This window comes from Lepus europaeus, chromosome 9 (assembly GCF_033115175.1).
Source record: "Lepus europaeus isolate LE1 chromosome 9, mLepTim1.pri, whole genome shotgun sequence".
Lineage (NCBI taxonomy): Eukaryota > Metazoa > Chordata > Mammalia > Lagomorpha > Leporidae > Lepus > Lepus europaeus.
The window spans coordinates 79,265,382-79,279,234 of record NC_084835.1 but is presented as its reverse complement, the minus strand read 5'-3'; positions in this window follow the sequence as shown (position 1 = coordinate 79,279,234).

Sequence of the window (13,853 nt, the reverse complement as noted above, 5' to 3'; positions counted from 1 at the left end):
AGACTTAAAAGCTTAAAAACTATTGCTATGGGCAGGCATTTAGCTTCGTGTTTAAGACACTCGCACCGCATTTTGGAGTACTTGGAATTGACACCAAGCTCCAGCTTCTAATCCCAGCTGCCTGCTAATGCAGACTCTGGTAGGCAACAGTGATGGCTCAAGTGATTGGGTCCGTGCCACACACCTAGCTCCTGGCTCTCAGTTTTGGTGCTTGGGGGAGTGAACTAGCAGACAGGAACTCTGTCTGGTTTGTCTATCTAAGTCTCTTTCTGTCTTTCTGCTTCTCAAATAAATAGAAATTTTAAAAATAGAAAATAAATGTATTCCCATGGAAAAGGGACCAGTTAGAACCAACAACTAAACTCATGGGGAAGCAGAAGCCTAGAAAGTCAGAATTGACAGGGGCAGAGGGTAAACATACAGAGTTCTTAGGCAAAAAAAGTATTTCTACTAAAGAAATAAGTGAAGAATGCAGATTCCACATACATGGTCCTCTTTGCATACTAAACATAAAGTTTAAAAGGATAGTTGAATGTTCATATTTCCTTTTATCAAACTATGAGAGCTATAACTCTAAACTTAAAGAGTGGTATTTTGCCTAAAAATCCAGGAAATAAAGTTAAATTCAGGATTCCATGGTGCCAATGAATTCCTCCAGTTGCTTTACTGATACTTAATTTTTTCAGCTTTATATTATTTTAGTAAGTCTTTTATTTCAGAAGTAGATTGCACATAAGCATTTAATTGATGTTAAATGTGCATCTAGGGGCCGATGTTGTGGCATAGCAGGTAAAGTAATCCACAGCAAAGCTGGCATCCCATATAGGTGCCTATCAGAGTCCCAGCTGCTCCACTTCTGATCCAGCTACCTTCTAATGTGCTTGGGAAAGCAGCAGGAGATGGCCCAAATACTTGGGCTCCTGCACCCATGTGGGAGACCTGGAAGAAGCTCCAGGTTCCTGGTTTTGTCCTGGCCCAGTCCTGGCTGCATCAGCCATTTGGGGAGTGAACCAGTAGATGGAAGCTCTCTCTCTCCTCTTCTCTCTGTAAACTATTTCTTTCAAATCAATGAATCATTTTTTTTTAAAAATGTGCATATTCTCACTTTTATTCTGTTAACAGCAACCAGCAAAGATAGAGAAAAAAAGGCTAAAAATTATAACATGTGATGTGAAACTTTCTACATGGCAGATGAAACAAGTCAGTATTCCAATTGCCAGTCTCTAGAAAGGAAATGTGTAAGAAGAAGGTCACTGAATCACAGATAGAACAGAGCCTGTAGGTATTTTTCTTATAGCTTCAATGCTTTTGGGGCAGGATTTACAGAAGGACCAGGGAGAACACACCTCAATCAGCACTTTCCAGCTGACTACCCAGCTGATCTCACAAACGAGGCTGCAATTAGAACAGGTTGTCCTCCAACTTTCTGAGAGATCTTCAGGATTACTCACACCAAGCCTTGCACCACCAAAGTCTAAAGTTCCCAGGTTATCCATCACCTTTAACACATGCCTCACATAGGGTGATTATATAATTTGTCTTCCAAAGCAGAATACCTTTTTTGAGTGAAAAGGGGATATTATTAAGAAAAAAAAAATCCCTTGAGGTAACATTAACAAACCAGAACCATCCAGGATGAAATCAGAGCTCTGTATCTTATATTATCAATTATCTATTTTGCTTGATCATTTCAAATAAACAAATGCTTGATAAAAACAATAGTCATCTTGCATACAGTAGTTTTCTTGAGACATATCCTCTTGTAAAACTTCACATATGTTAATTCTTCTCATCCCCACAAGGTAGGAATGATTAATATTCCATTTTATGAGTGAGCAAACTGAGGCACAGAGATGGTATATAACTATCTCAGGGTGGCAGCACTAGGATTGGCAGAATCAGTATTTGGATTAGATGTTAAGGCTTTGCAGTCTGAATTCTTAATCACCATGTGGTTTTTTTTTTTCCTCTCACTGGAATAAAACTTGTTAACTTTAAGTTGTTCTTCATCTGTTTCTCTAGTCCCCTTTATTTTTTTTTAATCCTATACAAGAGAAACTCAAATGATGCCATAGCAGAAGCCCTTTGTGCCCCATGCCACAACCTTCTTTATCCAGTCTTAGCAGAGCTGCAGTTGCCAGCTCCTTGGGTGTTGCCAGTATCTGTCTGAGCACCTGCTGGTGTGTCTCTCAGTCTGTATGTAAATATAGTCCGGAAGGTCAGAGGAGCTCCTGTTCCCAAGGACCCACCCTCACCCAAAGGAGAACAGGAGTCAGTGGATATTTATCCTGGTTTCCTGTTTGTTTGGGCAAACCTTTAATGGCTTCTGCTTTTGGTATACTTTCCTCCTCTGGAATATAGTGGGATCCTTGACTTGCTTGTAATTAAATATGGCAAAGGTAATGGGATGTTTTAGCAGAATGGATAAATAAGTTCTCTCTAGCTTGAAGTAATGGCCCTAGTAAGGAAGCCCTTGTACAAGGAACTGAAATGACCTCTAGAAGCCCCTAGAGTCCTATAGGAGTTGGAGGCAGCCTTCAGCCAACAACTAGCAAAAAGCAGACCACCAGTTACACGGCCAAAAGGCATCCTTCCCAGAATCTGAGTGAGCTTGGAAGTGAATGCTTTCCCAGTCGCATTTCTAGATGAACATTTGGCCCAGCCAATACCTCGATGGCAACCTGGTGTGACCTGCAAACTTCTGACACACAGACACTGGATGCCAGGCTGAGCATTCTGGAGTCCTCTCTTTCTCACATGTCATTGCCAATCTGTACATCAGTCCTGTGAATTTCTGACTTCGTTACATTATAAACACTATCACTGATATCCCTTTATCATCTGCTGTTTTGCAACCCTCAGTGATTTTAAAAATGTATAAATGGTGTGGTGCAGCAGTGAGAATGCCTGGATTTGACTTTCTGCTGTGCTTCTGATCCAGCTTCCTTCTAGTGCACACTCTGACAAGGCGACAAGTGACGGCTCAAATACATGGCTACCTGCCATCCACATGGTGGCAGGAATTTGAGAGGTGAACTAATGGATACAAGGTCTTTCATTCTCTCTCCCTCTCTCCCTCCCTCCCTCTCTCCCTTTCTCCCTCTCTCCCTCCCTCCCTCTCTCCCTTTCTCCCTCTCTCCCTCCCTCCCTCTCTCCCTCCCTCCCTCTCTCCCTCTCTCCCTCTCTCCCCTTCCTTTCTTCCTTCATTCTCTCTCTGTTACTGTCTTTCTCATAAATAAAAATAAATTTTAAAAATGAAAAAAAGTGAATGCATCATGGGGCTGGCAAAGCGGGTTAAAGCCCTGACCTGAAGCACGGGCATCCCATATGGGCACCAGGTAGAGTCTCAGCTGCTCCACTTCCAATCCAGCTCCCTGTTAATGTGCCTGGGAGAGCAGAATAAGATGGCCCAAGTCCTTGGGCCCCTGCACCTGTGTAGGAGACCTGGAAGAAGCTCCTGGCTCCTGACCTTGAATCAGCTCAGCTCTGGCTATTGCAGCCATTTAGGGAGTGAACCAGTGGATGGAACACCTCTCTCTCTCTGTAACTCTGTCTTTCAAATGAATAAAATAAGTCTTTAAAAAAAGTATGTTTCAGTTCATTTCACCTTATCCATTCAATATCCTTCAATGGTTACTTACAAAAAGATAAGATGAAAAGAAAACCTAAACTCTTTAAGTCTATGAGTTTGGGAACCGGCGTTGTGGTATAGTGGGTAAAGCCACTGCCTGCAGTGCCAGAATCCCATATGGGCACCGGTTCAAGTCCCAGCTGCTCTACTTTCGATTCAGCTCTCTGTTACGGTCTGGGAAAGCAGTGGAAGATGGCCCCTGCAGCTGCGTGGGAGACCTGAAAGAAGCTCCTTGCTCCTGGCTTCGCATCAACTCAGCTCCAATTGTTGTAGCCATTTGGGGAGCAGATGGAAGACCCCCCCAGCCCCCGCCCCTGCAGACTTTGCCTCTCTGCAATTCTGACTTTCAAGTAAACAAATAAAATCTTTAAAAAAAAGATTTATAAGTTCTGTGTTATCTCTGACGCTTCTTTTTACTAATTTTTGTCTTAGTACCCTTTGTTATGTCCCTCTATTCCATGACCCATTGGATTCTTTGTTTCCCAAACATACTTGTCTTGATCAGGCTTTTATTCTCATAGTTCTCTCAAACTGAATGCTTTTTCTTTAGATCATTGGTCCCTTCTATTCTTCAGGTCTCCAATCATAGTCTGCAACTCAATCTTCCTTGAAAACCTCTCTAAAATAATCACTTTTAAAACCATGCAATTAGTTAGTTGTCAGAGGTTTTTCTTCCTAACAGATATGTGGAAGAAACTTGTGGTTTCAAGACTCATATTGTCATCACTTTGAATTACATATGGCTGGAGAATATTATTATAGTCCCAAGTGAGAGTGTGAGATGGACAAAAAAGTAGGGAAGGCGTGAGCTAAATGAAGATAGTTTAAAGAAATTGAAAACCCTTATTCTCTGAGTGGAGATGAACAGAGATATTGCAAAAAAAAAAAAGATATAGTTTGAATACAGGCATAAATCCCTATTAAAAAGGTATTGTGCCACAGCATTTGATAAGCAGTCATGGAAACATATCTTTGTCTCATTTTTACTATACCATGATGCTAAGATTATTGCATGATAATTTTGGCTACCCAAGTAGGGAATGAATACCAAAACAAGGTGGGATTTTTTTCTTGATAATGGCTGCAGACATCAAAGTAATTATTATGTTTAATGCAAGAAGAGGAAAATCCTAATGGCATACATAGTTTATCTGGAAACCATATAAAATACCAAGCCCCAAGAGTTAGAATAATTATTTCTTCCCCTTGGCATGGAAAAGTGGAATCATTGGAAGCTTTCTAGTGATGAATGTTTATCTATGAAAAGGAAATAATTGAACTTGAATGGGCATGTGTGGGAAACACGTCTTGGATACAGACTTCTACTGGAATTTTATGTAACTCAAAGGAGAGACTTTGAAAGTAAATTAAGAGCACATACAACAACAGTTGAATCAACAAAATGGGCAGAAACTGCAGTATATTTTGCCATTCCTACCATGAAAGGACTTGATGAGATACACAAAAGTAGACCTAAACCTTCCTTGTTAAACATAGATTAAAGAGATTACATAAGTGTTGCAAGGAGGGCTAAAAATGGGGAATGAAGACATTACTTCTAAATGAAAATAAAGCCATTCTGTAAAAAGATTTAATGAAGAACCTGCATTTTACACAACCCCAAAGGTCCAAATTCTTCCAAAATTTTGTCTCATTATTTCTTGAGTTTTTTTTTTTTTCTCCTGATCATTATGTTTCAGAGTGAGCAAGGGACCTTCAAGCACCCAGTGGTGTACATAATGTTAGTAAAAAAACTGTATTTTGAGGAAGAATCTAGAGCAGGAATGTCTTCCCTGACCTTCACATTACAGTTCAAGCTTTTAAGAATACAAAACAAACAAAAATAAAGTAACTCACGCAGTGGTTCTGATGTAATTTGCCTGAGGTGGGGCCTACATGTTGGTATTACATTAAGTTAGCTCCATGCGTGTCAACATGAAGCCAGAGTTCAGAACTACTCTTCTGGAGCAAGTGTTTTGCATGGCAGTTAAGACTCTGGGATACCCATGTTCCGTATAGCAGTACCTGGTACAAAACACTGCTCCTCTACTTCCGATCTGGCTTCTTTCCAATGCAGACCCTGGGGTGCAGCAGATGATGGCTCAACTGTCCAGGTCCCTGCCATTCACATGGAATAACCAGATTGATTTCTAGGCTACTGGCTTTTGCCTGGGCCAATTCTGGTGGTCATTTGGAGGGTGAACCAATGAACCAGTGCATGGAAGATCTCTGTCTATCTCTGTCTCTGGATCTTTCAAATAAAAAAAAAATAAGAAAGTAAACAAATGAAAAAAAGTGAAATTAAAAGCTAAACAACAAAATAAGCAAAAAACTATGCTGCTAGATGATACTGCTCCTAAATTTGTTGCTCACCTGTGGAGGTAACAGACCTTGATCAGCCATGGCTACCTTGTAGTTAAAATTTCTCATAATTTTCAGGCTCTTGAAGAGCTGAGACTATATCTTCAGTGATTGTAGGCATCCAGAAAGGAAACTTCAAATGTTTATGCAACAGTGCACTATCTAGGACACATTTACTTCCATCTCACTGTCTATAAATCCCATCTATGGGACAAAGACTTCAACAGCTCCTGTGAAAATGTCAGGGAGGAAGAAGGAATTGAGTTACATTCTCAACAAATATTCTCTTCAAAGTTACAAAATTTGATTTTTTTAGTAAATATTTCAATAATTCATGTTTAGTATGCATTGCATGTAAAAGAAATATGTGCTAGTAGTTAGTAAGTATTGTTACAAAACAATAATAAAATAAATATAACCCAAATTATACTTAAAAATGTCAAATAAGCATGTGGAAAAATGGCTAACCATCATTAGTTACCAGAGAAAAATACAATGCAATACATACTTTTTTTTTAAAAAAAAGATTTATTTATTTGAAAGGCAGAATTACAGAGAAAAAGAGAGAAGGGAGAGAGAGATAGAGAGGTTCATTCTCTCTGCCGTTTCACTCCCCAAATGGCCACAATGACCAGGGCAGGGCCAGGCCAAAGCCAGGAGCCAGGAGCTTCATCTAGGTCTCCCATGTGGGTGCAGGGTCCCAAGCACTTGGACCATCTTCCACTGCTTTCCCAGGTGCATTAGCAAGGAGCTGGATCTTTTTTTTTTTTTCTTTTCTTTCCTTTTTTTTTTTTTTTTAACTTTTATTTAATGAATATAAATTTCCAGTATACAGCTTATGGATTACAATGGCTTCCCCTTCCCATAATTTCCCTCCCACCCGCAACCCTCCCCTCTCCCGTTCCCTCTCCCTTTCCATTTGCATCAAGATTCATTTTCAATTCTATTTATATACAGAAGATCAATTTAGTATAATTACTTCAACAGTTTGCACCCACATAGAAACACAAAGTGAAACATACTGTTTGAGTACTAGTTATAGCATTAAATCAAAATGTACAGTACATTAAGGACAGAGATCCCACATCAGGAGCAAGCGCACAGTGGCTCCTGTTGTTGACCCAACAAATTGACACTCTAGTTTATGGCGCCAGTAACCACCCTAGGCTGTCGTCATGAGTTGCCAAGGCTATGGAAGCCTTCCAAGTTTGCCGACTCTGATCATATTTAGACAAGGTCATAAAAGACAGAGTGAGGATAGTAACGAATGATCCTAAGAGTGGCCTTAACCAGGTCTGAACAATTATACAGCATTAAGTGGGGAAGAGGACCATCAGTACACACAGGTTGGGAGTAGAGCCATTGGTGGTAGAGTAGAGGTTATGATTACAAAGGAATGAGGCCCAAGTGCACTAGACAGGGTCTAGAACAAAGGACAGAGTCATTATTAGAGGAGCTAAGAAAGGTGCTGTCTATCTAAAGCACAAAGCTGGGACTTGAACTGGCACCCATATGGGATGCCATTGCTGCAAACGGTGGCTTAATCCACTTTGCCACAATGCCGGCCCTGAGATAAATAATTTAAAATACACTTTCCATAATGGCCAAATCTATTAAGACTGACAAAATGTATTGGCAATGGTGTTGAAGAGTTGAAACTCACACATATTGCTAGTAAGGAACTCGTCTGGCAATTTCTAATAAAATACAACATCTATCTTCTGACTGGACAATTCTGCTACTAGGGATATACAAAAAAAGAAATGAAAACCTATGCCCATAAAATGACTTGAACCTGAATGTTCATAGCAGCTTTATTCATTATGGCTAAAAGCTGAGAACACAAAAGAATAGCTAAGTATATTTTAATAAATTCATGCAATGTAATGCTACTCAACAGGAAAGGGGTCATGATATACGTTCAACCATGTTGAATGAATGTATAATACATTGAATGATAGAAACCAGACACAAAGGTATCTATACTATGTAATAGTTTGCCTTTAAAATGGTGTCCAGTGATGTCTGCCTTCAAGTAGTCACACCCTTATGTAATCTTACTTCCTGGTCTCTTGCTTATAGCCAATAGAATTCAGCAGAGTGATAGGGACTCACCTGCTAATACTAACTGATACTAACTGAGTTAGTGTCAGCAGGTGAGTCCCTATCACTCTGCTGTTGGCTTCTGTTGTGGAGTCTATCTTACTTGCTTGTCCTGAGGGTATATCAGCAATCCCTGTTGTTTTCTGCCCAAGAGAAGTTCCTGTGATTAGAAACTCATGTCAGGCCAGCGCCACAGCTCAATAGGCTAATCCTCTACCTGTGGGGTTCTAGTCCCAGTCGGGGCACCAGATTCTGTCCCAGTTGCTCCTCTTCCAGGCCAGCTCTCTGCTATGGCCCAGGAAGGCAGTGGAGGATGGCCCAAGTGCTTGGGCCCTGCACCCCATGGGAGACCACGATAAGCACCTGGCTCCTGCCTTCAGATCAGCGCGGTGCGCCAGCCGCGGCAGCCACCTCAGCCATTGGAGGGTGAACCAACGGCAAAGGAAGACCTTTCTCTCTGTCTCTCTCACTGTCCACTCTGCCTGTCAAAACAAAAACAAAAACAAAAACAAAACAAAACAAAAAAAACCCTCATGTCTCCAGCCAGCAGTCACCAAGGCCATCAGGCCTGCCAACAGCCTACGAGTGAACTTAAAAATAAATTCTCCCAGAGCTGAGCTTTGAGACAATGATATCACCTGGTAAATATTTTGACTGCAGCCTTTATAAGAGCCTTCAATGCAGAAACAGTTAGCTAAGCCAAGCTTGGAAACCATAGTTAGTGTAAATAAGAAGTCTTCGTTCTTAGTCATTAAATTTTGGAGTAATGCAAAAATGTTTTGCAATAGGTAAAAAGTAATAGGTAATGAATACAGTGTGTGATTCCATTTATGTGAAATTCTAGGGAAGCCAACGCTATTGTTTACTTTCAGGAAGCAGCAAACAATGGCTCCCCAGGGTAGGGGTAGATACTTACTGAATTGAAAGAAATTTTCCACATCTTGCTTTGAATGATTTAGCTCAGCCATTTATATTTGTCAAAAGTCATCAAACTATACACTTACAGTGTGTGAACTTTACTGTATATAAATTATGATTCAAAGAGAAGATATAAAGGCCAAGAGTACCATTTTTTGACCAACTGACTGAAGTAAATTTGGACCTATTCAGGTGTATAGATAATGCCATTGGATCAAATAGAGAAGAAAACTATTTTCCAAAATTGTCTGCTTTTTTGATATGAAAAGATATTTGAAAAATACCTGAACTTAGCCCAAGGCAACCATGTTGAACAAGTTAAAAACTTAAAACTTCATTAGAGTCTCTCAACAGATGAGGTTAGAATACCCAAATCTGGCAGACTTGGGTCCTTATCATTTTTGGAGCAAGTCTCTTCATTTTACTAATACTATGTGCTTGCCAAAACAAGCCACTTTTATTTTGCCTCAACAATAGTCAAATACAAAGACTCTATTGAGTTAAAGAAACTTGTCCCCGAATTGTTCAAAATTAAGAGCCAAGAAAGGAATAAACCAGAGGCCCTTTAATGATCTTGGTGAAAAATCTATCATATTCCTGGTCAATGGCCCTAATACAATGCTTCTTCATTCTGCAAATAGGTGGATTGGGAATAGTGTCCCCGAGAGAGCCTAGAAGATCAAGATTCAGATCTCCTTATTTTCTTTCTTTCTTTCTTTCTTTCTTTCTTTCTTTCTTTCTTTCTTTCTTTCTTTCTTTCTCTCTCTCTCTTTCTCTCTTTCTCTCTTTCTCTCTTTCTTTCTCTCTCTCTCTCTTTCTTTCTCTCTCTTTCTTTCTTTCTTTCTTTCTTTCTTTCTTTCTTTCTTTCTTTCTTTCTTTCTTTCTTTCTTTTTTGACAGGCAGAGTTAGACAGTGAGAGAGAGACGAGAGAAAGGTCTTCCTTTTTTTCCGTTGGTTCACCCCCCAAGTGGCCACTACAGCCGGTGCGCTGCGCCGATCTGAAGACAGGAGCCAGATGCTTCCTCCTAGTCTCCCATGCAAGTGCAGCGCCCAAGGACCTGGGCCATCCTCCACTGCACTCCTGGGCCATAGCGGAGAGCTGGACTGGAAGAGGAGCAACCGGGACAGAATCCGATGCCCCAACCGAGACTAGAACCCAGGGTGCCAGCGCCGCAGGCGGAGGATTAGCCTAGTGAGCTGCGGCGCCGGTCCCAGATCTTATTTTCAAGGAATAATTTAGGGGCTGGCAGTTGGCCTAGCAGCTATGGCATTGGGTGGGATGCCCAATTACCATATTGGAATGTCTGGATTCAAGTCCCAGCTCCACTCCTGACTCCAGCTTCCTTACAATTTACATCCTGGGAGGCAACAAGTGATGGCTAACACACTTGGCTCCTTTTCACCCAAATGGGAGACCCAAATAGAGTTCCCGACTCTTGACTTTGGTTTGGCCCAGTCTTGGCTCTCTGGGGATGTTTGGATAGTGAACCAAAAGATGGGAAATCTCTGTCTCTCTCTGTCTTTCAAATGAATAAACTAAATCTTAAACATTAAAAAAGAGTAACTCATACATTATAATAATGGAATATGCAAAAATAAGATTTTCTTCATTTTATATCATACTTGTATCAGTTTGCTTGTTCTCATGACTTTCTCATATCTATTGGTTAGAGAAAACCTGACTTTCCATGTACCAAATGAGGAAGAAGAAGCTGAGACTGATTGACACTGATGTCAATTATCTTGGGGATATTTTGAAAAGGCGGGGCACAATAAGGGAGAAATGGTTACATAATCACATCCACGGTGATTGTCCATTCATAATTTCTTTTAGTTCACCTGTCCTAGGATCCAGGGATCCCTAATTTCTGCTTGGCAATTTGCAGTAGTACAGCAGTTTAAATCAGATAAGTTGGAAGGTTGAGAAATTGTCTAGATTATATCTAATCACAACTTTATGCCATTTTGAGTAAGAAGCAAAGACATTCTTCTGGTTGATGTCAGTCTTTGAGTTTGGAATCATTTATTTTCAGACTTAACTATTGCTTTGGGGACTTGGGTACAGGATTTTGTCAGAGAGTCTTCTCATTTGAAAAGTGAAGTATTATAGCTAAGTCCAGGGCTTTTCCTTGTTATCTTCCACAGAACTTGGAAAGTGGGAGAAGCAGCACATTTTTATTAAACATGCTACAAAATAACCTTTCTGGTACCTTCCACATGCCTTAGAGGAGGGTTAATACTCATTTTTTCTAATGTTCAGATAGGACCTCTGTATTAACATTGTTTAGAGCAATGGGAATCTGATACATAAATGCTTACAAGTTAAGACTAGTGCTTATCTGTTAGGGTGGAGTACTGCTTATTAGAATAGTGAAAAATAAATGCAAATGTAACACTTGAAAGCAATGCAGGAACAGAACCAATTGTGTGGCTTTGGGTGTGTTCAGTGAACAGTAAACAGTTAATTGGTGGAAAGCAATGCCTCATCTACTGACATAAGGGCTTGGGAAACTGAGCAGGCTGAAAAGACAAATCAAGAGGAATACACAATCAACGTACGACTATTAATGAAGAAAACAAGAAAAGAACAACTGTTGAGTTAAATAATTTGCTGTCAGTCGAAAGCTGACGGAAGAGCTGCTTCTCTACTCCAGAGCTAGTTGGCAGGCACTGGAACTGGTTATGCTCACTTCCCCAGGCTGATATGGAGCAAAGGGCTTCCTAAACTTCTGGGAAAAGAGAAGGCTGATGGAGCAGTGAATCAGGGAATGACGCTGAGATAAATGACACATGAGATCTGGAAGGCAGCCCACTCACACCTGCAACCTTCATCTTGAACAATGCTCTGCACATTGAGTTCCTGAGGACATGGGAATGTCCAGGAGGAACTCCAGCCCCTCCCAGTGGGAAGAGATTTTCATTCTGAAGGAAACCTAAGAGGAGAATGAGGGACTGATTCCAAGATGAGCAGGGCTCAAAATTCACCCTGTATCAAGGCTCTGTTACACTGATTTTATTCAGTTACTATAAGAAGTTATCAGTCACACAATGGGGTTTTGTTTTCTGTGTGGAAATTACCATTCCCTCCTGGCCAGTGAGAAATCACAAGGAGACTGCTCCTCCCTGCTTACAAGGACTGTTTGCAGAAGAGGATATTTGTCAAGGAGTCTGACGATTTTAGTGGAAGAAGAGTAAAACCATTGTAATAGTTGATGACTCACTAACTAGTAAAGAGACACCTTTCTGAGCCATACATACCCTGTGTGCATTGGACTATTATCACGGTGTTGCTCAGACTGGATAAATCTATAGAAAGGTCAGACTTTTGTATGCTTGTTGCCATACTTGTAGTGAAAGGCCACCTCTCTGTGAATAGGAATAAGTTTTCCCCAAAAAGTACTGGATAATCCTGCTGTCAATCATTCTGAGGAAAAATTAATCCTAGGATGAGAAGTAAGGCCTTACTTCAGAATAGGGGGAAAGGGAACGTCTTTCTTTGGAGGCCTGGGATCATCTGGTCTAGACGTGAGGTTCCCTTTTTTTTATCTGGAGCATTTCTGTAAGCATGGAGTTAGAGCTTGGAGGTGAGTGCTCCCGATGGGAAATTGAAGGGAGCAAAGATAGGGCTTCTGGGTTGGCTCCCATACTGGACAGCAATGTGATATTTATAGATTATGCTTGATTTAAACTTTCTGTTATCTCCAAGCCTCCAACAGTCCTTGGCAATGAATAATTAAGTAAAGGCTGTTCTCGGTGCTGCTCTGGGAAGTTAGTGGAGGGTCTCTAGTCACACTGTTGCTATTTACCCTAAATAATAATATTGCAAAAGTGCATCTGAGCTAACATTCCAAGGCAGAATTCATATTGAATCACATAAAGAACTCTTCAAATAAATCTCTTAGTTTTCTTTTCAAATTGATCATGTCTTGCTTACAAGTTTGACACCACAGAGTTGCCTTGCAGTGTTTTATGGACTTGAGGAGACCCACACTTGGCATGCCACTATCCCTATAATCCACTGAGATGAGTGGGTGTGTTAGGCCCATACCTGTTGGAGCCCGGTTGTGTAAGGTGGCCTGGCTCAGTGAGCCAGGGGTCAGCTCCCAGTTCCTAGGATCAACTCCCCTTTCTGTGACCAGGATCCTTGCTGGGGACAGAGAACTCTTCTTAATTATCTTGTTTGCCTTCTGCTGCTAAAAATGTTATAATTCATTTGGCTTTCTCAAGTTTTGTTCTTTCAAGTAAAATCACTTCTGTTTTTGAACCTTTTTTATTGTTGCTCTTATCCTTCAATCCAAGAATATAAATTAAGGGAAATATTAAATTGTTTTGCAATTTTTGTCTGGTTTCCTTTGAGCAGTGACTTCTAATCAACTTCGCAGTTTGAGGGATAGGTTATTAAAAAAGGACATTGATGTTTTGTGAGATCTCATGATAATTTCAAATTCATTTTATTATAGGAAGCATCCAGTTCATATTTTCAATAAATTTTTACCAAACTCCTTTTAAATTATAATTTACATATAAAATAGTAGGTAATTTATCTCCAAGTCACATTTATGTAGTGATTACAACAGTCTCTAAACATTCTTCTCTAGGGATGGATATTTGATCTAGCTGTTAAGTTGGAATCCTGGCTTTAGCTTGGCTTAGCCCTGGCTGTTACGCTGTTGTAGATGTTTGGGGAGTGAATTAGCAGGTAGGTCCATCTCTCTCTCTCTCTCTCTCTCTCTCTCTCTCTCTCCCCTTTTCAAATAAAACAAACAAAAAACTTAAAAATAATCTTCTCTAAATTTAAACATGCATTGCTTTGCGTTAGGACTTGGACTAATGCATTGAT